The following is a 25372-nucleotide window of genomic DNA, read 5'->3' as shown; positions in this document are numbered from 1 at the left end:
TAATTCTAATTTTATTCTTACAGCTTCCATTATTCCCTACTATATTTCCATTATCAATTATGCTGCTACTCACTTCTACTATAATCCTGGTTTAACTTTTTCTTTTACTATTTTGTTATTTGCAATGAGAATGTATTGCTTGTCTGTGTTTTCTACCTAATTAAAAATAAAAATGGTATGATTTAAACAATAGAATAAAAAGTAGTTATTACTGGAGGAAAAAAACATAAAGAACACACAATGTAAGTTTGAAAAAGTATTAAAAGTCAAGTATAACTGAAACACATGAAAAATCAGAGGAAAACATATAAGTTGAGACTATTGTAAAGGAGACCTTGAAGAGAGATTTATATAGCAATAATTAAGAAAAGAAGCTTAACTTAATAACTAGAGAAGTTAATCACAGCCTAAAAGATGAACTTTTTAGCAAAAGGGATTTGTATTTATAAAAGCTCAAGGAAAATGCAGATGTGTGCAAATCCATACACAGTTTTTGTAGATTTTCTGCATCTCAATAAAATCAAATATTCAGCTTTTACATAATAAATGTATTTTCTATGCCGTTTTTCTTATTGTATTATAAACCACTTTTTGTTTAAAAATTGCAGTCATAGCATCATTTGCCTTGTTTGGCAAAAGTTTGCATTTAATTATTAAAATTAAAATTACTTTTAAAATAAAATTATAAAGCAAACAACAAACAATATTTTATTCATATTCTTATAAAATTATATAAATATTGTCTCCTTTTACAAAATAATATTGTTCCTATTGTTTGTTCAATATATTGACCAGAAATGCACTTTGACTCTGTTTATTATTATTTCATTAATCCCAATCATGGCCAAATGATGATTCTTTTGATTTATGATTCTTCACTTGTTTTTTATTTTATTCAAAGACAATTTCATTCAGTTTCTTTAGGGCTTTTAAAAATTTAACATAATAGTTTATAAAGAAGAGGCAATTTAGACTGGTTCAAATAATGAACATTTGGTATAAATATACATATGGCAAAAGACATAACCCCAAGGAAATTAAATAAAAAGTGTTATATATCAGAGGCCTTATACCTAGGACCACTGGCAATGCTAACAACCTCAAAAGGAGTCAGTTTATTATTAATCTTGACTCAATTAGTCTCCATATACCTGTTATTTTCTGCTTCTCTACTATCTGCCTCTTTCACTATATTCTTGTCGCCTCACTCTCCATGACTTTTGTTGACCTAGTATCCTCTTCTTTCTAGTTGCAGACCTTCAAGAACCCTACTCAATTTCATGAACTATCAGCTTCAATTAACTTTGTTTCTAACAAGTCACATTATCTCTGCATTTTCCCAAATTCCAATTTAAATTTATTATTAAAGTAATGTAAATAGAATTACACTTTACGCAACATTTTTTTCTAAATATGTTTATTCACAACTTAAAATCTGGATAGTTGCAGGAATACTAATTAACTGCTGGCAGTGGAGCTAGCAGCATCCAGGCTGTGCGTGCCTCAGGCTTCAGAAGAGCCATGGTGTTGCTGAGAGTTCCCTGCTGAATGTGGGGACTGCACAGTGGATGCAGGTGTAGAACACTGCAGCTAGCTCCCTATCAATAATCTTTCCACTCTGAAACTGAGGATGAACCTATATGAAATTATGTCAAGAAAATGCCTTTATTAAAAGACCAATACAAAATGTACTCATCATTAGCATCACTAAGGTTTTCTTTTTATTTTCTGCAGTGATCTGGTGATCATTCCACAGCGGTCAGAACATTTTATGATTTTCTTATTCTATGATAAATAAATATATGTATATATTTTTCTTAAAACTTGGTTTTATAATTTTTAAAATCTGACATGTTTTATTTTATATTCTTTTTATCTTAGTCCTCATTGCACATATTAAATTTATATGTTCCTTATTAGAATCTTTTTCATTTTCTAGTTTTCAATTTCTCATTTTATCTACATGCATAAACAATTATTTACTAATGGCGCATTTTTAGTTTTACATTGTAGTACTAATATTTGCCTCGTTTAAAGGACATTTTATCTCCATTGCTTATAAACTTTAATTCATATTTGCTAAAGTTAAAATTTCATTTTTAATGTCTTTTCATAATCTTTTATATTTTTCATTTAGTTTTATACTCTTCTTAAAAATTTTTCTTATTTTATACTTTTATATTAATCAATCTTCTTTTTCTTCTTGAATGCGGTTTCCTATATTTTATATTATATTGATAAATCAAAGCATGTCTACCAGAAAAACATAAAAGATTGTCTGAAACTCAATTAAGTTCCAATCAAAATTCCAAGAGAAGTTTTGTGTACCTGAGCAACATGTTTCAAAAACGCATGTGTAGGGGTAAGGGAACAAAAATATATAGGATAATTGGAGTAAGAAATATAAGCATGAGCATTCACATGAATAGCAAGAAATATTTTAGCCATAGTAATTAAAACATTAGGTAAAGCATGGGATACCTTGAGTTATAACTCTTAAAAATCATGATAATGACCTTGGGTTTTATCTCAGTTGTCATGAGAAAACTTTGCAAAGTTCTGTGTAAGCGAATCACATGATCTGCTTCCCATTAAAAATATTATTCTGGTATCAGGATGATGTTGGCCTCACAGAATAAGTTAGGGAGGAATCCCTCCTTCTCAATTCTTTGGAATAGTTTCAGTAGGAATAATACTAGCTCTTCTTTTTGGTTGTTAGACTATTTATTACTGATTTAATTTCAAAGCTTGTCGTTGGTATGTTCAGAGATTCAATTTGTCATTGGTTCAGTCTTGGGAGAATGTATGTGTCCAGCGATTATTTCATTTCTTCTACATTTTATAATTCATATGCATAGAGATGTTCATACTATTCTCCGATAGTTATTTGTATTTATGTGAGATCAGTGGTAATATGCCCGGGTTGTTTCTGATTGTGTTTATTTGGATCTTCTCTCTTTTCTTCTTTATTAGTTTAGCTATCTTACTAATTTTTTTTTCAAAAAACAAGTTCCTGGATTGATTCCTCTTTTGAATGGTTTTTCATGTGTCAATCTCCTACAGTTCAGCTCTGATTTTGGTTATTTCCTGATAGAGACACAACAACAACAACAACAACAAAAAACTTCATGCCAATAGTGCATTGATAACCACCAATGCGAAAGTCCTCAACAAAATGATGGCAAGCAGAATCCAGTGCAACATTAAAAAGCGTATCCACTATGATCAAGTAGGCTTTATCCCTGGGATGCAAGGTTGGCTCAACATACACAAATCAATATGTGATTCATCACATAAACAGAACTAAAGACAAAAACCACATTATCTCAATAATAGATGCAGAAAAGGCATTCGATAAAATTTAACACCGCTTCATGTTAAAAACTAGGTATTGACGGAACATACTTCTAAATAAGAGCCATCGATGACAAACCCATATCCCACATTTTCCTGAATGGACAAAAGCTGGAAGCCTTTCTCTTGAAAACTGGCACAAGAAAAGGATGCCCTTTCTCACCACTCCTATTCAACATAGCATTGGAAGTCCTGGCCAGAGCAATCAGGCAGGGGAAAGTAATAAAAAGCATCCAAATAGGAAGAGAGGAAGTCAAACTATCCCTTTTTGTAGATGACATAATTCTATATCTAGAAAAAGCCAGTCTCAGCCCAAAAGCTCCTTAAGTTGATAAAGAACTTCAGCAAAGTCTCAGGATACAAAATCAATGCATAAAAATCATTTTCAGTCCTATACATAAACAGCAGTCAAGACAAGAGCCAAATCAGGAATGCAACCCCCGTCACAATTGCCATGAAAATAATAAAATATCTAGAAATACAGCTAACCACAGAGGTAAAAAATCTCTACAAGGAGAACGACAAAACACTGCTCAGAGAATGAGAGATGATACAAACACACAAAAAAACATTTCATGCTCATGGATAAGAAGAATCAATATAATTAAAATGGCCGTACAGCCCAAAGCAACTTATAGATTCAATGCTGCTCATATTAAACTACCATTGAGAGTCTTCACAGAACTAGAAAAAGCTGTTTTAAAATTCATATGGAACTAAGAGCCTGAATAGAAAACGCAGTCCCAAGCAAACAGGACAAAGCTAAGTGTATAATGCTACCCAACATCAAACTATGCTGCAGGGCTACAGTAACCAAGACAGCATAGTGCTGTGTCCGGAATTGGTGGGTTCTTGGACTCACTGACTTCCAGAACGACGCTGTGGACCGTCGCGGAGAGTGTTACAGTTCTTAAAGATGGTGTGTCTGGAGGTTGTTCCTTCATATGTTAAGATGTGTCTGGAGTTTCTTCCTTCTGCGGGGTTCGTGGTCTCGCTGACTTCAGGCGTGAAGCTGCAGACCTTCGCAGTGAGTGTGGCAGTGAGTGTTACAGCTCTTAGAAGGCAGCGCCTCAGGAGTTGTTTGTTCCTTCCGGTGGGGTCCTGGTCTTGCTGGCCTCAGGGGTAAAGCTGCAGACCTTCGCGGTGAGTGTTATATTTCATTAAGGTGGCACGTCTGGAGTTTTTCGTTCCTCCCGTCCACCCCCGCCCCCCTGTGGGCTTGTGGTCTCGCTGGCTTCAGGAGTGAAGCTGCAGCCCTTCCTGGTGAGTGTTACAGCTCTTAAAGGCAGCAGGAACCCAAAGCATGAGCAGCAGCAAGATTTATTGCAAAAAGTGAGAGAACAAAGCTTCCACAGAGTGGAAGCAGACCCAAGCAGCTTGCTACTGCTGGCTCCGGTGGCCTGCTTTTATTCCCTTATCTGGCCCTACTCACATCCTATTGATTGGTCCATTTTACAGAGAGCTGATTTGTCCATTTTACAGAGAGCTGATTGGTCTGTTTTGACAGAGCGCTGATTGGTGTGTTTACAAAGCTTTAGCCAGGCACGGAGCGCTGATAGGCGCATTTACAATCCTTTAGCTAGACCCAAAAGTTCTCCAGGTCCCCACATGACCTAGAAGCCCAGCCCGCTTCACCTCTCAATGGCAATGGCTGAGGGACTTTGTGGCACCTAGTGCAGGCACTCCAGCAGCCCAGATTGAGCTTGTCCCCAGATCAAGCCCAGCAGGTGCCTGCCGGCCACACCCAACCAGAACCCATGCCAGCCCTCGAGTGCCGCGCGCAGCCCCGGCTCCCACCCGCGCCTCTCCCTCCACACCTCCCCGTGAGCAGAGGGAGCCAGCTCCGGTCTTGGCCAGCCCTAGAAAGTGGCCCTCATAGCGCAGCGGCGGGCTGAAGGGCTCCTCCAGTGTGGCCAGAGCGGAAGAGGCCGACAAGACGCTGAGAGCGAGTGAGGGCTGCTAGCAGGTTGTCACCTCTCAGTACCAGTACAAAAACAGAAACATAGAACAATATAACTGCATGAAGAATCCAGAAATAAGGTCACACACCTGAAGTGATTTGATCTTTGAGCAAGTTGACAGAAACAAGCAATGGGGAATGAACTCACTATTCAATAAATGGTGCTGGGATAACTAGCTAGCCCTATATAGAAGATTGAAACAGGATCCCTTTCTTACATCATATACAAAAGCTAACTCAAAATGGATTAAAGATTTAAATGTAAAACCCAAACTACAAAACTTTTGGAAGACAACCTAGGCAATGCTATTCTCGACATAGAAATGGGCAACGATTTCATGACAAAGATGCCAAAAGCAATTGTTACAAAAGCAAAAATTGAGAAATGGAATCTCACTAAACTAAAGAGCTTCCACACAGCAAAAGAAACTATCAACAGAGTGAATAGTGAATAGACAACCTACAGAATGGGATAAAATATTTGCAAACTATGTATCTGATGAAAGTCTAATATACAACATCTATAAGAAGCTTAAACTTACAAGGAAAAAATAAAAACAAATAACACCCTCAAAAAGTGGGCAAAAGGGCCAGGCACGGTGGCTCATGCCTGTAATCCCAGGACTTTGGGAGGCCGAGGTGGGCGGATCACCTGAGCTCTGGAGTTCGAGACCAGCCTGGCCTACATATTGAAACCCTGTCTCTACTAAAAATACAAAAATTAGCCAGGCGTGGTGGTGGGCGCCTGTAATCCCAGCTGCTTGAAAGGCTGAGGCAGGGGAGGCAAAGGTTGCAGTGAGCCATGATTGTACTGTTGTACTCCAGCCTGGATGACAAGAGCAAGACTCCATCTCAAAAAATAAATAAATAAATAATAAATAAATAAATGATGGGTAAAGGAGCAAAAGACTCAGACACTTTTCAAAAAAAGACATATATACGGCAAACAATCATAGGAAAAACAGCTCAACATCACTGATCACTTAAATGTAAATCTAAACCACAATGAGATACCATCTCATACCAGTCAGAATGACTATTACTTAAAAGTAAAAAAATATTAATAAAAGATGCTGGTTATATTGTGGACAAAAAGGAACACTTATACGCTGTTGGTGGGAGTATAAATTTGTTCAACCATTGTGAAATACAGTGTGGCAATTCCTCAATGACCTAAGAAGAGAACTACCATTTGACCCAGCAATCCCATTACTGGGTATACACCCAAAGAAATATACATTGTTCTATCATAAAGACACATGCATTCATGTGTTCAATGCAGTGCTATTCACAGTAACAAAGACATGAAATCAACCTAAATGCCCATCAATGGTAGACTGGAGAAAGAAAATGTGTAACATACACACCATGGAATATTATGCAGCCATAAAAAAGAATGAGATTATGGCCTATGCAGGAACATGGATGGAGTTGAAGGGCATTGCCATTAGGAAACTAATGTAGGAACAGAAAACCACATACCACATGTTCTACTTATAAGTGGAAGCTAAATGATGAGAAAACATAAATACACAGAGGGGAACAACACACTACAGCCTATCAGAGGGTGTAAGGTTGCAAGAGGGAGAGAATCAGGAAAAATAACTAATGGTCCTCGGCTTGATACTGAGTGATGAAATAATCTGCACAACAAACCCCCATGACATAAGTTTACCTATATAACAAACCTGAACATGTACCCCTGAATTTAAAATAAATTGGAAAATAAAAAACAATGCTACCCTGGTTGGAGAATCAACAACTAGAGCAAAGTATGGCATCAGGGAGACTAGTATAGAGAACATTGCAGTTGTCAAGCAGAGAGAATACTGTACCTTGGCTAGGATGTGGAGATAACAAATGAGTATTAGGTTTAGGATAAATTTTTAAAGGAGGGCCAATTAAACTAGTTACTGTAAATTAATTGCATGTAGATTGTGAGGAAAAAAATTAAAGTTAAATTCTGTTTACAGCCTCAGCAATTGGAGGAATCATGGTGAATTTATTCAGTTGATGTAAATTTGTGAAGGAGTAACTTTGAGACAGAACAATCAAGGATTTATTCTTGAATGAGTTACATTTGAAATGCTTATTAGACATCCAAGTGGAGATGTTATAAAGACAGCTGAATGTATGAGTCTACACTCAAAGACTGAAATAAAAAATTTGAAATGATCAATGTGGTATGGTACCAAAAATCATAAGTCAGCTGTGTAGTTAGAGAATAAAAGAGAAACTACTCCAATATTTAAAACGGAAAGGATGAGAGTATGCTTTTTAAATAAGAACTGCTGGTGAATAACCAAGATAACCCAGATAATACATTTATGTTTCAAGAAGAAAAAAAATCAAAACTGTCGAAAAGTGTGTAGATATGAAGTAAAAATGAAGACAGACTTGTTCATCAGTATGACAAAATTAAGATTTCCAGTAACCAAGATAAGTATGATTTAAGAATGGTGGATTTTAGAGTCTGTTGAGAAAAAAAATCATATGCAGAAGCACAGACCCTAAATACAAGTAATTAGTTCAAATTATTTTGGTACAAAAGGGAACTTAGAAATATGGTGATAACTGAAAGAAAACACTCATTTAATCAAGAAAAAACTCATTTAATAAAGTTTTTGTGCTGATAGTAACAGTCCAGTAGAATGGAAACACTGATAAGGTAGAAAGCAAAGAAGATAAAAGGAGCAATTTCAGGAGTGACCCTAGAGAAGAAGGGTCACTCCTAGAGAAGGAGGGTCACTCCTGAAGTTCATCCTTTTATCTTCTGTGGAGCTGAGGAGGGAACAGGATTTAGTCCACAAGGGAAATTGTTGACATTCCATGGGAATACACATAGGGCATTGATTAAAACAGAAGGTAAAGGAAACATAGAGTGATAGATGCTGGTGGGTAAGGTAGGCTAATGCATTTGTTGGAAAGTAAGCGTGTGTAGCAGTTCTTCCTCTGACTTGTTGAATTTGTTTTATCAAAACAAGAAGTCAAGTTACTAGCATTCTAAATGAAGTTAATAAAGACAAAGTTTACAAACTATGAAAACATTCTTACATACTGACAAAGGTTGGTGTATAAAGACATATAAAAACCTAGTATAACCAGCGCAAAATCGAAAACATAGAAACATCAGCATAAATTATCAACAGACAATTACAGAAAAGAAAGACAAAAGGCAAAGGGAATCTGAAAGATAAATTAAATTTATTGCCAAAATGAGATAAAATTTTATAACCAATATATTGACAAAATTAATTTTTCTTACCAAATATTGTAGAACTTGCGGGAAATCAGTGGTTTTCATACACTGATGGAGAGTATGTTATTTAACTGAATTTAAACAGCCATTTGAAACTTAGTCTTGTGAACACACATTTCACTCCTAGTTAAAGAAATTGTTTTTTAAATCATAGAATTATACACACACTGTATATATTTATATATGTAGTCAAAGCATAAAAACATCAAGGGAGAAGATAGATACCAACTTAGGGTTAAATCTGGGGAGGGACCAGCTGAGCGTGGTGGCTCACGCCTGTAACCCAGCACTTTGCAAGACCTAGGCAGGAGGATCACTTGAGGTCAGGAGTAGAGACCAGCCTGGCCAACATGGTGAAACTCGTCTCTACCAAAAGTACAAAAATTAGCTGGGTATGGTGGCATGCACCTGTAATCCCAGATACTTGGGAGACTGAGTCAGGAGAATCCCTTGAACCCCTGTGGAAGTTGCAGTGAGCCAAGACCACATGCCCCTGCAGTCTAGCCTGGGTGACACAGCCAGAACTTGTCTCAAAAAAAAAAAAAAAAAAAGTTAAATCTGGGTACAGGAATAATTTCAGGTGAAGCTTCAATTGTGTCTTTAAGGTGCACTATCTTTTCTATAATAGTTACCTAAAATTTACCATGACAAACTGAATCTGGGTGAAGTATTTACAGACATATCTTACATTTTTCACTATACTTGTCTGCATATTTGAAATAATGTTTAAAAATATATAAAATATCCTTAGAAGAGTGGTTCTATGTGAAAAATATGACCAAGTCAAAACATTTCCTTTCCCCCCTCAGTTTTCCTTAGAGTTGCCTTCAGCTCTCTCTAGAAAAATGAATATTTCAAAACAAAAATATCAACAATAAAAATGGGTGGGATTGTGCAATATATACCCTATACCTAACATATTTGAAGTTATTTAAATGCATAATATTTCTTTTCTCATAGGTCCATTAGAAAAATATCATTTTTCATGTTGAGGAAAATATAAATAAGAAAATTAAAAGAACTTGGGTTCTTTCACACAACTAGGTAATGGCCAAGATGTGCATTGACCCTATCTGAAGGCTGTATCCTAATCTAACATAAAGTTGGTCTCTTCTAATACATCTCACTTAAGATTGACTTTTCATGACAGACAAAATCTCAACTTTTAAGTGGGCTATATACTTTAAGGCAGATGGCTAATATGATTTACAACATTTTACCTAAAACTCACTACTGATAATGCCAATTGTATTAGATAAGTTTTAAATGATATGAAAATATGTAAGGCCCTTAGAATGGTGCCTGGAACGGTGTAAGCACTACACTAAAATGTTAGCTAATATTGTTATTTTTATAATCCCCATAACCATTGCAAGATGGTAAGTGTTGTTAGTAATACAAAGATAAAACCAAATATCTTACTTTGAAAATAGATAATTTAATATAGTTTAAATTTATAGTCAAAAGGAGAAGAAAATTCTGTATATAACTAATTAAAAACCAAGACAGAATTAAACGGATACTATTGTATAGGTGCAAAATACTAAGATATTTTAGGACCTAAGTGAAAGAGAGGTTAATGGTCCTTCTGAGACTTGGGGCAGAAAAAATGAAGATAGGTTGAAGAGATGTAATTCTAACATTGCAGGAAAAGAATAATTTTGGACAAAGCAAAAAAAGGAGAATAGTTTAGATCGAGAAAATCATATAAGCCATGTTAGAAGCAGAATGTCTGTGTGACTTGAAGTTGGTGAGGATGTATGGAGAAAGGAATGTACTAAAAAAATAGAGAAGATATAATTATGCAGAATAAAGCAGTGGATGCCAGCTAGTGTTCATTCTATAGTCGAAGAAATGCATATAAGTATTTAACTTACTTCTTATTTTATTATAAGTCCTGTTTAGTAAAGTGATTTAACTGTAATTCATTGTGAGATTATATATACCACAAATTTATTAGAGAAAAGATCAGATTTTTGTATCTTCTTTTCCCCATCTTTTTAAACATACTCTTTCAGGTTTCTCTACATTTGTCATATGTACTTAAAGCCTACAGTTTCTGTAAGTACAATGGTTATCTGTGCCTTCAAAATTAAGTTTGGATATTTCACATTTTTCCCATTTTTTCTTAGTATTATTTCATTATTTTCATTCCTCCTTCCCTTTTGGCTGCTTATCATGGTAAACACATTTTTGAATCAGTATCCTTGACAAGATAAGAAATGTTTTTAATGACCATATATTTCTTGTCTTAATAATTACAGAATTAGTCTTTTCTTTGAAAAAAATAAGACTTCCAAAAATCTGCATATTTAAAATTGGAGGGAGACACTAAACACATTAGAAATTCTTCCGTGAGAGAGAGTAAAATGTCTGATTAATTAATGAAAGATTTTAGAGATATGCTTTGCACCGATCACACTAGATTAGAATATTGCAAAACTCAGCAGAATTCTGCCTGTTCTAATCTATTTTAACCTTGATTTTTTTTTAATTTGAAGATATGCATTTAATGTTAATTATTGAAGAAAAATGTCACATAATTATATTTGAAATGAATTATGTCATGTGACAACCATTATGTTTGTATAAAATGGGTTATAATTAATTTAGAATTTAAATTTATGGTTACCATATGACAACCTAGGACAGATAATTGATCTTCAAATCTAACAGTTTTGGAAAGTAAATGTAATCATTTATAACACTAAATAAGTAGTGATTTAGATTTTGCTTTTGTTACCAAGACATAATACTTCATAAATTCACTTTTAGTTATTAAAGTTATCCCTACATCAGGAATTCTTCCTTTTTTAGAATATCCCTTATCCCACTCCACCTCTTTCTGCTAGATTACAGAATTGACGATTCCTCAATAATTGTTTGTGTTTAAATCTTGTCTAATACATTGAGAAGACAAGATAAAATAATTCCAGAAACTCCCTTACTCTGATTTGTTTGGCAGCCTAAAAATAACTCATAAGAATCTAAAATAAAATTTAAAAAAGCATTCATATCAAAACACCATGGGATCTGTTAGGATTTTTTTTTTTTTTTTGACAGGGCCTCGCTTTGTTGCCCAGGCTGGCGTGCAGCTCACTGCAGCCTCAACCCCCCAGGCACAAGCAATCCTCCACTCAGCCTCTCAAGTAGCTGGGACTACAGGTGTGTGCCACCACACCCGCTTAATTTTTAATTTTTTTGTAGAGATAGAGTCTTCCCATGTTGCCCAACCTTTCTAGGTTCAGAACGTCATTTAGTTACTTATCCTGAGGTAAGGTTAACCTTTACTCTCCTTCCAGGGCTTCTTCTGCTTCCCTCATTTTCAATTATATATTTGTATCTGTTTATATATAATGTTTTACATATAGTGTCAGATATTCTTGCAAGAGATATTAAATCCAAGAAAGTTAATCCATAAATGTAGGAATAAATACATAAATCCAATATGTCATAACAATTCAAGAGGCTATATAATTTTGAGGTTAGAATATAAAAATAGAGAATAATATTGAACTAAACTCTGAAGTCTATAACAAGTTGTAAACCTTTTCCAGTTCCCATTTATATTTCAATCCCTGTCACTAGAGAGATTAATGTCGTGCTAATTTCTTTCCTTTATTAAATTTTATCATAAGAAATGAAGCATTAGAATTTTTGTACCCTAAAGTACTTAATAGTTAATGAGCCTGATACTCCCAGTGCAAATTCTACTTTCTAGAGCAAATGTAAGATATACACAGCTGAAACAACTGAAATACAACAGAGTTTACCAGATTAATTTGATTGTTTTTTAGTGTACCTGATCACCGTTGATTTGACTGATGCATTGCTTCTGTTACCCTGTCCATGGGTAATGTAACTCATTTACTTTGACTGTTCCAAGCTACTGATAAGAGTCCACAATGATCCATTTAATTGGCAAATTCTGGTTCTTTCAGTCATCTAGATTTAGCACACAGCTATACTATCAATATTAGTTTTCAAAGAAATTCCTAAATTTTTTAATGTACCAATTACTAAATTATTTCCTCTGGGCAACAGAGTCAAAACAATCATACTACTTTGTGAATTATTTTATCATGTAATTAAGGAGACATTTCTAATATGCTCTGTTTACTTACGAGGAAAATAAGACAATTACCTGTGGTAAGAATAAATTTAAGTCAAAAACCTATGAGAATGTAACTATAGGTAATGAATTCAGCCTGAAATTTGGTGTTACCCTACTCCATTATTAAAAAAAAAAAATCTTGGCCTCCCAAGCACCCTTCAAACAAACAGCTCTTACCAAAATGGTATTAGCCTAAAATGATAAAATGACACACACATATGCACACAAACACAACTTTAAAAAATAAAAACTCTTTGTCATAGAATTAATACTCATTTTAATTCAAGTGTCTATCTTAATGTTTCTTATAATATTACTCTTTCCTGAAATGCAATAACTGAAGAATATAGGATGATTAGTCTAAATTATATATTATGAATCTGTGCTTGTGCTTTTTATAGCTGAATGCTAAATAATTATTAATTAATTGAATTGTTAACGTGGCATATCTGATGCATGCCATGAAACTAAAATAAAATAAGCATTATTGAAATCTTTCAACACACTAGGTCTATTGACATCGTCAACCAAGTCTCTGAAGCCATTTTATTTGTATCACTTTTTAAATTGTAATGTGAAACATACACATTTACCACATAATTACTGTATCCTTCACTACGGTTTAATCTCTCTCATCTCATTGGAATAGTAGAAATTGTCAAAATTTTAGTATGTTGCTTAAGACCCCAAACCATTTATTGTCTGCTAATTGATCTTTTCTAATTAGGGTTACTTGTATATATACTCTTCAGGTTTTTACTTGAGGAAATTATTATCTATTAATTTCTATCAATTCATTTGTGTTTGTCAATTTATTTAGAAACTGTGAATTTTCTGCCACATTCAGTAGAAATAACTGAAAGAAAAGTCTAGCACTTCCGTTTCAAGAATTCAAGTAACTTAATAAATACAAATAAGACTATGTGAGATAACTCATAAACATTTTATGCCATAATATTTGTCAAACAATATTTTATAGAGAAGAGGACATTGACATTGAAAAAAGTCAAGATTTGTTCAATTTCTAATTCTGCCACATGCTAATATTTGTCATGTTGTAGAGTATTTTGTGAACTTTGAATATTAAAATATACAATGTGTGTTAAAAACTGTTAACTTCCCTTCTCATGTAATAGAAATCAAGACTCAATCTTCTTCAATAATAAAAGTCACTAAGTAGAATTCGGTAACAAGTAAGTAAGATATATTTTATCTACTCACTTAATTCTGAGAAATAACTTCTAATTTCTTTCAAAGGGAATACTCTTCTAATATGTTTTTTAGAAGAAAATCCCCTCCATTGAGATCTGATTAAATAGGATGATAAGATATACGTTATACAAGCCAAGGCTAAGACCTGCTAATTGCAATGATGACTAGACAAATTAATGTTTATACTGGTACTAATATATTTCTTCAAAGCCACTTGTTTTTCTGTTTGATTTATTTTCTCTAGTGCCATTATGTTCTTGCAATTTGGCCTTTTTAATGATATTTTAAACTGGATTTCGTTTTACAGCATTGCATTCTTCAAATGTATCAGAGACAGTAACCATGTTGAATTTGGAAAGGATGCAGACAGTAGTGAACTGTATTGGATATCAGCGATGATAGCAATAACTCAAAAATTCACACCTCAATTTATCCTCTATGCCCTCTACCATCTAACTTCCTGGATATTCATAGACTCAGCAGGGACTTATGACTCATTGTCTGCTTTTCCTGCATGAATGCTTTATTGCAAATAAGTGATAGAAATTTTATTTCTATAAATCCTACTGTACATCTCATTGACTTGTTCACTCATTTGCTATTGCAGAATCCTTATACTTCTTCAAAGCTCCTTCATTATTTATTGCAGTGTCATGTAGGTTTTCCATGTGTGCTGATAAACAAGATTTTACAGCTCTGCATGGCACTTCCCATGATCTGCCCCTTGTATTCTGATTCTAACCCAGAAGTGATGACAATCACCAAGTGCCAACTGAAGGAAAAAGTCAATGAAATGTACAGTAGGATTAACAGAACTAAAATTTCTGTCACTTACATGCAATGAAACATTTATGAGAGAAAAGTAGAGAATGGGTCAGAAGTGTGCAGGTAATGAAAGACACTTAGTAAATGGTTTCACAAACAAGTGTATAATTATATACATTGATATACACTTTGTGAATAACAAGATGTAATAAATAAAGACATTTCAGGCTTAATTTAGATTGAAAGGCTATGTGAGGTCTCTAAGAATTAACACTGACCATAAGATAATGTAGTCATTAAGTACAATTATAAATAAAAATAACATTTCACTTTTTTAATGGCTTTTGAACACTGTGATATCATAAGAATAGCTAGGAAAACAGTGGACAGGAAGATCTATGAAGGCAATTAGTCTTATGAAAAATTAAAGCATGGCACAAATCCACTACAATGAAAACAGAAGCAGGAATGCACAGAAAAATAATAGAATCAAAAATAAAGTCAAGAAATAGACTCAACTGCAGTATATATATATATATAACATACATATATACACACATACGCACAAATATAACGATATATAGACCTACATATGTATCATGTGTATATGTATATATATCTATATATAGATATATGCATATATTTATACATATCTATAGATACATATATATACATGTATATATGTATATAGATAGATATATACAGATATATACAAACTATGATAATGATTATATCTCAAGCCACTAAGGAAAAGATAGGTTTTTTGGTAAATAAATAATATTGGAACTAATGACTAAATTATGTAAAAAGTTAAAGCTTTTCTCACCATACACACAAATAAACTCCAAATGGATTTGTGATCAAACTTTTTTTTTGTTTTGCTAGGAGAAAACATGGGTAATTATATCTATTAACTGGATATAGATAAAGGCTTTCTAACTCTAGCTAAAATTCAAATGCAATTTAAGAATATTTAAAAAGAGAATTTTAGACCAATATCCTTGATGAACATCGATGCAAAAATCCTCAATAAAATACTGGCAAACCGAATCCAGCAGCACATCAAAAAGCTTATCCACCATGATCAAGTGGGCTTCATCCCTGGGATGCAAGACTGGTTCAACATATGCAAATCAGTAAATGTAATCCAGCATATAAACAGAACCAAACACAAAAACCACATCATTATCTCAATAGATGCAGAAAAGGCCTTTGACAAAATTCAACAACCCTTCATGCTAAAAACTCTCAATAAATGAAGTATTGATGGGACGTATCTCAAAATAATAAGAGCTACCTATGACAAACCCACAGCCAGTATCATACTGAATGGACAAAAACTGGAAGCATTCCCTTTGAAACTGGCACAAGACAGGGATGCCCTCTCTACTCCTATTCAACATAGTGTTGGAAGTGTATGGCCAGGGCAATCAGGCAGGAGAAGGAAATAAAGGGTATTCAATTAGGAGAAGAGGAAGTCAAATTGTTCCTGTTTGCAGATGACATGATTGTATATCTAGAAAACCCCATCGTCTCAGCCCAAAATCTCCTCCAGCTGATAAGCAACTTCAGTAAAGTCTCAGGATACAAAATCAATGTGCAAAAATCACAAGCATTCTTAAACACCAACAACAGACAAACAGCCAAATCATGAGTGAACTCCCATTCACAATTGCCTCAAAGAGAATAAAATACCTAGGAATCCAACTTACGAGAGATGTGAAGGACCTCTTCAAGGAGAACTACAAACCAATGCTCAATGAAATAAAAGAGGATACAAACAAATGGAAGAACATTCCATGCTCATGGGTAGGAAGAATCAATTTCATGAAAATGGCCATACTGCCCAAGGTAATTTATAGATTCAATGCCATCCCCATCAAGCTACCAATGACTTTCTTCACAGAATTGGAAAAAAACTACTTTAAAGTTCATACGGGACCAAAGAAGGGCCCGCATCGCCAAGTCAATCCGAAGCCAAAAGAACAAAGCTGGAGGCATCACGCTACCTGACTTCAAACTATACTACAAGGCTACAGTAACCAAAACAGCATGGTATTGGTACCAAAACAGAGATACAGAGCAATGGAACAGAACAGAGCCCTCAAAAATAATGCCGCATATCTACAACTATCTGATCCTTGACAAACCTGAAAAAAACAAGCAATGGGAAAAGGATTCCCTATTTGATAAATGGTGCTGGCAAAACTGGCTAGCCATATGTAGAAAGCTGAAACTGGATCCCTTCCTTACACCTTATACAAAAATCAATTCAAGATGGATTAAAGACTTAAATGTTAGACATAAAACCATAAAAACCCTAGAAGAAAACCTAGGCATTACCATTCAGGACATAGGCATGGGCAAGGACTTCATGTCTAAAACACCAAAAGCAATGGCAACAGAAGCCAAAATTGACAAATGGGATCTAATTAAACTAAAGAGCTTCTGCACAGCAGAAGAAACTACCATCAGAGTGAACAGGCAACCTACAGAATGGGAGAAAATTTTTGCAATCTACTCATCTGACAAAGGGCTAATATCCTGAATCTACAATGAACTCAAACAAATTTACAAGAAAAAAACAACAACCCCATCAAAAAGTGGGCAAAGGACATGAACAGACACTTCTCAAAAGACGACATTTATGCAGCCAAAAAACACATGAAAAAATGCTCATCATCACTGGCCATCAGAGAAATGCAAATCAAAACCACAATGAGATACCATCTCACACCAGTTAGAATGGCAATCATTAAAAAGTCAGGAAACAACAGGTGCTGGAGAGGATGTGGAGAAATAGGAACACTTTGACACTGTTGGTGGGACTGTAATCTAGTTAAACCATTGTGGAAGTCAGTGTGGCGATTCCTCAGGGATCTGGAACTAGAAATACCATTTGACCCAGCCATCCCATTACTGGGTATATACCCAAAGGATTATAAATCATGCTGCTATAAAGACACATGCACATGTATGTTCATTGCAGCACTATTCGCAATAGCAAAGACTTGGAACCCACCTACATGCCCAACAATGATAGACTGGATTAAGGAAATGTGGCACATATACACCATGGAATACTATGCAGCCATAAAAAATGATGAGTTCATGTCCTTTGTAGGGACATGGATGAAGCTGGAAACCATCATTCTCAGCAAACTGTTGCAAGGACAATAAACCAAACACCACATGTTCTCCCTCATAGGTGGGAATTGAACAATGAGAACACATGGACAAAGGAAGGGGGACATCACACACTGGGGACTGTTGTGTGGTGGGGGGGTGGGGGAGGGATAGCCTTAGGAGATATACCTAATGCTAAATGACGAGTTAATGGGTGCAGCACACCAACATGGCACATGTATACATATGTAACAAACCTGCACGTTGTGCACATGTACCCTAAAACTTAAAGTATAATAATAATAAAATAAATAAAATATATTAATTAATTAATTAAAAAAAGAATATTGGTTGATTTGACTATGTAAATATAAAGATAAAATTGTGACGGTGAAGAGTACCAGAAGTAAATCAAATGACAAATAACAATGCAAAAAAGATATTTGCAATGTAAATCACAAATACAGGATTACTAGTCTTAATATAGAAAATATCATTTCTATTTAATTATTATGTATATGTAATAATCAGACATGTTTATGAGGTACTTGTGATATTTTGAAACAAGTATACAATGTGCACAGATCAAATTCAGCATAGTTAGGATATTCATCACCTCAAGCATTTATCACTTCTTTGTGTTAGGAATGTTGTAATTCCATTTTTATAGTTATTTTAAAATATATAATAAATTATTGTTAACTATAATCACCCTGTTGTGCTACCAAACACTAAATCTTATTCTTTATACTTACATAATATCCTTCAGTTCTATCCATGTTGTTGTAAAAAGAATGGCTTCATTGTTTTTTATGGCTTAATAATATTTCATTGTGCATATATATCAAATTTTCTTTATCCATTCATCTTTTGATGAACACTTAGTTTGATTCCACTTCTTGGGTAATGTGAATAGTGCTGCAATAATCATAGTAGTGCAGATATCTTTTTAATATACTGATTTATTTTCTTTTTGGATGTATACCAAGCAGTGGGGTTGCTGGATCACATGGTAGTTCTATCTTTCGTTGTTTGAAGAATCTTTATACTGTTTTTCATAGTGGCTGCACTAATTCACATTTCAGACAACAAGTGTATGAGGGTTCCCCTTTCTCTACATTCTTGCCAGCATCTGTTATTGCTTATCTTTTGAAAAAAAGGCCATTGTAACTGGAGTGAGATAATATCTCATTGTAGCTTTCTTTGATTTGCTCTTCTCTGATGCTTAGTGACGTTGGGCATTTTCTCATACATGTGTTTGCCATTTGTATGTCTTCTTTTGAGAAATGTCTATGGAGATCTTTTCACAGCTTTTAATTGGATTGTTTTGTTTTTGTTTTGTTTTGTTATTGAGTGTTTTTGGAGCTCCTTATATAATCTGGTTATTAATTCCTTGTCAGATGGGTAGTTTCCAAATATTTTTTTCTCCTTTGTGGATTTTCTTTTATTCATTTAGCTAACAGTCTCTTTAAGAAAGGATGCTGAAAAAAGAAAATATTCATATGCAAAAGAATGAAACTGGACCTCAAACTCTCACCATATACAAAAGCAAACCAAAATAGTTTAAAGACTTAAGTTTAGAACCTGAAACTACTAGAGGAAAACATTGGAGAAACACTCCAGGACCTTGGTCTGGGCAAAGATTTCTTGAGTAAAATCTCCCAAGCACAGGCAACCAAAGTAAAAACGGACAAATGGGATTTTAGCAATTTTAAAAGTTTCACCACAGCAAGGGAAATTTTAAAAATTGATATAAAACCCAAAAAATATTATAGTTAATAAGGAAAAGATGTGAACAAGCAATCCACAAAAAGAGATATAAAAAGGTCCATAAACATGTGAAGTAATGTTCAACATCACTCCTAATGAAAGAAAGGCAACGTAAAGTACTCTGAAATTCCGTTTATCACTGCTGGGATTGGCAAAATATCAGAAGCTTGAGAATTGGCAAGGCTGTGAGTAATCAGACAGTCATAGACTTTGACTGCTAAAATGAAAATGGATACAATCTCTTTGGTGAGAAATTTGGCAATATCTAATAAAATTCTTCATGTGCTCTAACCTTTCCAATCACCAATCTCATTCTTAGTTGTATCCTTGCAGATATAACTCTGAAAACATAAAGATTCACAAACACAATTCAGTAGAGCATTATTTTTCATAGTAAAATGTTAGAAACCAATCATTGGAGATTGAGTACTAAACTATGTTACATGCACACAACTTAGAATGTACAATCATAATATCCAGCTGTAAAAATTGAAGGCCCGTGAACTGAGGTAAAATTATTTCCAGGAGACACTGTGAAGTAAAAAGAATACCAAATGTGTTTGTGTGTGTGTGTGTGTATGTGTGTACACATTTTGTAAAAGGAAAGAAAAGTAAGATAGCATGCACATGTATGTGTGTATACACATATACACACACTTATCTTTAAAAAAGAGGTACAGTAGTAATAAAATTGATAACTAAACTGGTTACTTACAAGGAATTGGGAGAAATTAGGTACAAGAGACCCCTTATTTTACTTTTGTTTTGACTTTTGTAATCACGATAATATTATACATTTTTAAAAATATTGAGTTAATTTAAATCAATAATAATGAAAAGGAAAATCATGTAGAAATAAAGGTAAACTTAATGTTGGTAGATGTACTTTATTTTAGTTTAGTTTTAATTAATCGATTATTTTTTGAGGCGGGGTCCCTCTCTGTCACCCAGGCTAGAGTGCAGTGGTACCATCATGGCTCACTGCCGTCTTGATCTCCTAGGCTCAAGCGACCCTTCCACCTCAGTCTCCTTAGTAGCTGGGACTACAGGTGCATGCCACCACACCAAGCTAATTTTTAAATTTGTTTTAAAGACATGGTCTCACTGTATTAAAGTGCTGAGATTGAAGGTGTGAGCCACTGGGTCTGGCCGCGCAAATGCATTTCGAATGAATATTATCACCACACTGAAGAAGGAAAAAAAAGAGAGAGAGATAGACCGAAAAGCAGAGAGATAGACAGAGGAGTGTCAGAGAGAGAGAAAAAAAAAGAAAAAAAAAACCTCAAGTACTGTATGAAAATAATATTTGACGATATGTAATATACTGTAAGTCTTTGGTGGAAGTGGTGGTTGCAAATAAATCTTCAACTCTTCTTAGGAAGTCTACTTTTGTAATGTGATGGGCAAAATATTCTGAAACAATTTTAGATGTATTGTAGAGTTGAGCAAAAAATGGTATGTGTTGATACATTTGGGATCCAAGGTTCTCACTGAAGAAGAAGAAATGACAATTATGGAGTGCAGGAAGCAGAAAAGGACCATGCCATTGTGCACTATGTACATTTGTGCCAGTGATGTACATTTGTATATATGACTTATGTATATGTTTATAAAAAGACATATATTTTCAAGCTCTATACTCTGTAAAAGTCAAGACATAATGACACTCCAATAGCAATGAGCATATCAAGTGCCTGAACCTTGGTCACTAGTAACATACTTGACCAAGAGAAACCACAGATCCTAAGAAAAATGTCTCTTATAGAGCCAAGGTATATGACATATAAACCTGTAATGTCTGATGCCAGAAGTATAATAATAATAGTAACAACAAAGTAATAATAATAAAGTGGGAATTGTTGCTGTTCAAATCTGGGACAATTTGAGAACCAAAATAATTCACTATATCAATGAATGACAAGCAATTAAAATTGTAAATGTGTTAATTCATACATATAATAAATCAATACATAAGAATATGAATATATAACTGAGAGTATAAAGGAAAGAATTCCAGAGTTGGAAATCAGCATTTTGCAGCCATCATATTAAGAGTGAATCAAGCAAGGATCATCAATAGATACTATATGTAAGAGGAAATTATAATGAGGAACAGGTTATCTGTATGCTATTGAAGACTTTCTCTACAATCTGCTAATTGGTACAAGGGAATAAATAAACAGTATAAATATGGTGGTGAAATCAAAGAACACTTGGATAAACTCATCAGAATTAACTTTACCAATTCAAGAGATAGACATTGTGTGACTTCAGATATATCTCCATGAAAAGAACAAAACACCACAGATTACAATCCAGGAAATAATGCATAATCTTCTTATAATCATAAGAAAAAAGAGAAACAACTGGCGGGAGATAACAGTGCTCTTCAAAAAATAGCAGTGGAAGACAAAAAGAGGCTTTTAAAATGTTCCAGATTAAAGAAGTCTAAAGTGACGTGACAGCTAAATAAAAATATTTGTCCCTAGATGGAGTCTTGTATTGGAGAGAAAAAATATAAAAATTATACATCTTTTGAAAAAATTGAAATTTGGATGGTATATTATAGAAAATTTTGAATCAATATTAAATTTACTGAATAGATAAATACATTGTGGTTTTGTAAAAAACAATACTAGTATCTGAGAAATTACAAACATGTATTTAGGAGAAAAGGCCATGGTCTATGCAACTTAACCTCAAATATTGGGAGAGAGAAACAGAATCCACAGAGTAAGAGAAGAGATCAGGCGAATGGGGTAAAAGGTAATAGTTGGTGAATCTGAATAAAAGGTAGACAGATTCCCTTAGTACAATTCTTATTCTTGCACAATTTTGGTGTGTGAAATTATGCACAAATAAATATTTAAACCAGATAAGAGTGATGTATTGTTTAAAAATGTGATATACTTCTAGTAACATTACAAAAAGGAGGATGAATGAATTAAAATAATAGTGATGGCTGAATATTTAGTAGAAATAAAGATGACATATTTATTTCTAGAATAGACTTTGTTTTGCTATACAACTAAAGGAAGCTTTCATTCAGAAAATGCAAATCTGATATTTTCATGTGTATGAATTTTAAGGAAACTCCTTGCCAGTCAGACTGTTCTTGACTAAGCAATCTGGTATCCAACCAAGTAATGAGACAGAGTTACATAAGAAGCTGTTGTAAATGTAATAAAAAAACAAATTGCAATAAGAATGTATTGTATATTTTAGCTGGTTGTTTCTTGTCTCTAAGGAGCAAGAGAACTAGATCAGAATGTCAGATAAAAATCACTCTAATAGATGAAAATTGTCTCAGCTGTGAACAAAGGCTCACACCTGTAAACCCAGCACTTTGGGAAGCTGAGGTGGGAGGGATCATTTGAGGTCAGATGTTCAAGAGCATCCTGGCCAACGAGGTGAAACCAGGTCTCTACTAATTATACAAAAATCAGCCAGGTGTGTTGACACGTGTCTGTAATCCCAGCTACTCTGTAGGCTGAAGCACAAGAATCATTTGAACCAGGGAGCAGGAGTTTGCAGCGAGCCGAGATTGTCCCATTACAATCCAGACTGGGCAACAGAATAAGACTCTGTCAAAAAAAAAAAAGAAAAGAAAAAAAGAAAGAAAGAAAGAAAGGGAGGGAAGGAAGGAAGGAAGGAAGGAAGGAAGGAAGGAAGGAAGGAAGGAAGGAAGGAAGGAAGGAAGGGGAAAGAAAGAAAACTGTCTGTAACAATATGTGACTAGCATACACACGCTGATTAAAATAGACAAATCAGCATGATAGTTTCTTATAAAAGCTAACCCTTCAATCTGTGAATTTTATAAATTTAGACAATCTAATCACCTGCTAATGACCAAACACTAACACCATATTTCTACACTTTAAAAATGTCCTATCACTTCTAAGCCTTTGAAATGACATTTGCTTCTTGTTTATAATGAAATTTACCATAAATAAAATGTAGATTCCATACCTTAAATCTCAAAACATAGGCCAAATTATGTATTTCTTAAATGCAATAAGATTAATTTGTAATTTTTTACACTAAGTCTACTAGGTACTCAGTACCTAGGTACTAGGTACATTTATTTCCATTTACTCATTAAATAGATATTGAATATTTACTCTTTGCAAGTCACTGTGTTAAGTTCTTAGGATATAATAACGAGCAAAATATAGTCCCTAGCACAGATAAACTTTATTTAACAAGGAATACAAACAAACTTGCCATTTATATTCATTTTGTGAATACTTATTTCAGTAAGCACAGGTTGTTTTGCTACAGAAATGAAAAAAGTGGCATCTAAACTAGGTTTTGGTAGTTAGGAAATATTTTTATTATTAAAAAAAATTTAACTGTGAAACTGAATCATAGCTTACATATAATATTACAAAAAAAAAATGTTTCGGCTGTGTGAATATTGTAAGAAGTGTTCTATAATATCCAAAGAGTGTATGTGCAGGAATAGACATATAGGGAGATGTTGTGAACTCCAGTTATTTCAGTGTGGTTGAAACACACAAAAACAATGTGAGAGGTAAGGCTTGAGCAGAATTCAGTGTTTGCATCAGAAAGGAACTTGGGTCTAGATAGCTGGGACTTTATCTGATAATATTCAGTAGGTATACACTGGTCCACAAATATTTATCAACCAACTACTATGTGGTTGTACAGTTCTGAATGTAGAATTCGTTGCCCTTTGGAATTTATATTCCAGATTTTAGGCACTAGAGAATATAGCAGATTAAAAGCAGGCAAACAAACAATTGGACAGTGAAGAAGTGAAGGGATTAAATAGTTTACATAATAGTTGAATAATATATACAATCTATCTGTTAATTCATTAAATACTTATAATATACATTCTGTGCACCATATCCTGAAGATATTATAGTAAACAAAAGACATATACCGTTTATCTTCTAGTGCTTATGATTTAGTGGGAAATGGGAAAACGAATGAACTGTTATTTTGCCTTATTTTGTGCCAGACACTACTCTAAACACTTCACAAATGTTAACTCTTTTTTGTAACATCTTGTAAGAGAGGTACTTTATTATACCTATCTTATAGATGAGCAAAACAGACACAGAGAGGTTAAGTAACTTGCATAAGAATTTGATGGAGTAGAGCTTTGAGCCAAGAAATGTGGCTCCATTCACTAAACTATTAAGCTATGCTTTTTCTGAAATATGAATAACTGTGAAAGAAGAAGAAAAAGAGAATGCCATGCAACATATTATCATATTACCTAATCAAAAGTCCTGATAGCCTTCTGTGAAGAAGTGAGAGGCAGAGACCAAAATAATAACAATAAAAAGAGAATAGAAATTTGTTTCAAGAAGAGTGCTCCAGATTCAGGAAAGAATGTATGAAAGAGTGACTAGGGCAGTAGAACTTTAGAAGCATGGTCAAGATTTTGAACTTTATCCTGAAGACTAGAAGTAGGAAAACTGCAGCCCATGGGCCAAATCATGTCTTCCTCTTGTTTCGTAAATAAAGTTTCATCGAAACCCAGCCACATCCCTTGATTTATGTATTATCTATGATTTACTTTGTGCTATAGTATTAGAATTGAGCAGTTGAGACAGAGACCATATGTTCTGAAAAACTTGAAACATTTACTATCTGTTTGTTTACAGAAAAAGTTTGCTGACCCTAGTTGTAGGGAATAGAAAGAAAATCAAAGGTGTTCAATTGGAAAGTGATATAATTAATTTTCATTTAAGAATATCACTCTGTATGTGGTATGGAAAATAGACTGGAGAGGGGGGGAATCAAAAGGAAATTAAGAGACCATTTCAGTGTTCATTCA

Source organism: Pan troglodytes, chromosome 5 (genome assembly GCF_028858775.2).
Source record: "Pan troglodytes isolate AG18354 chromosome 5, NHGRI_mPanTro3-v2.0_pri, whole genome shotgun sequence".
NCBI lineage: Eukaryota > Metazoa > Chordata > Mammalia > Primates > Hominidae > Pan > Pan troglodytes.
The sequence above is the reverse complement of the archived record's forward strand: the minus strand, read 5'-3'. Positions refer to the sequence as shown.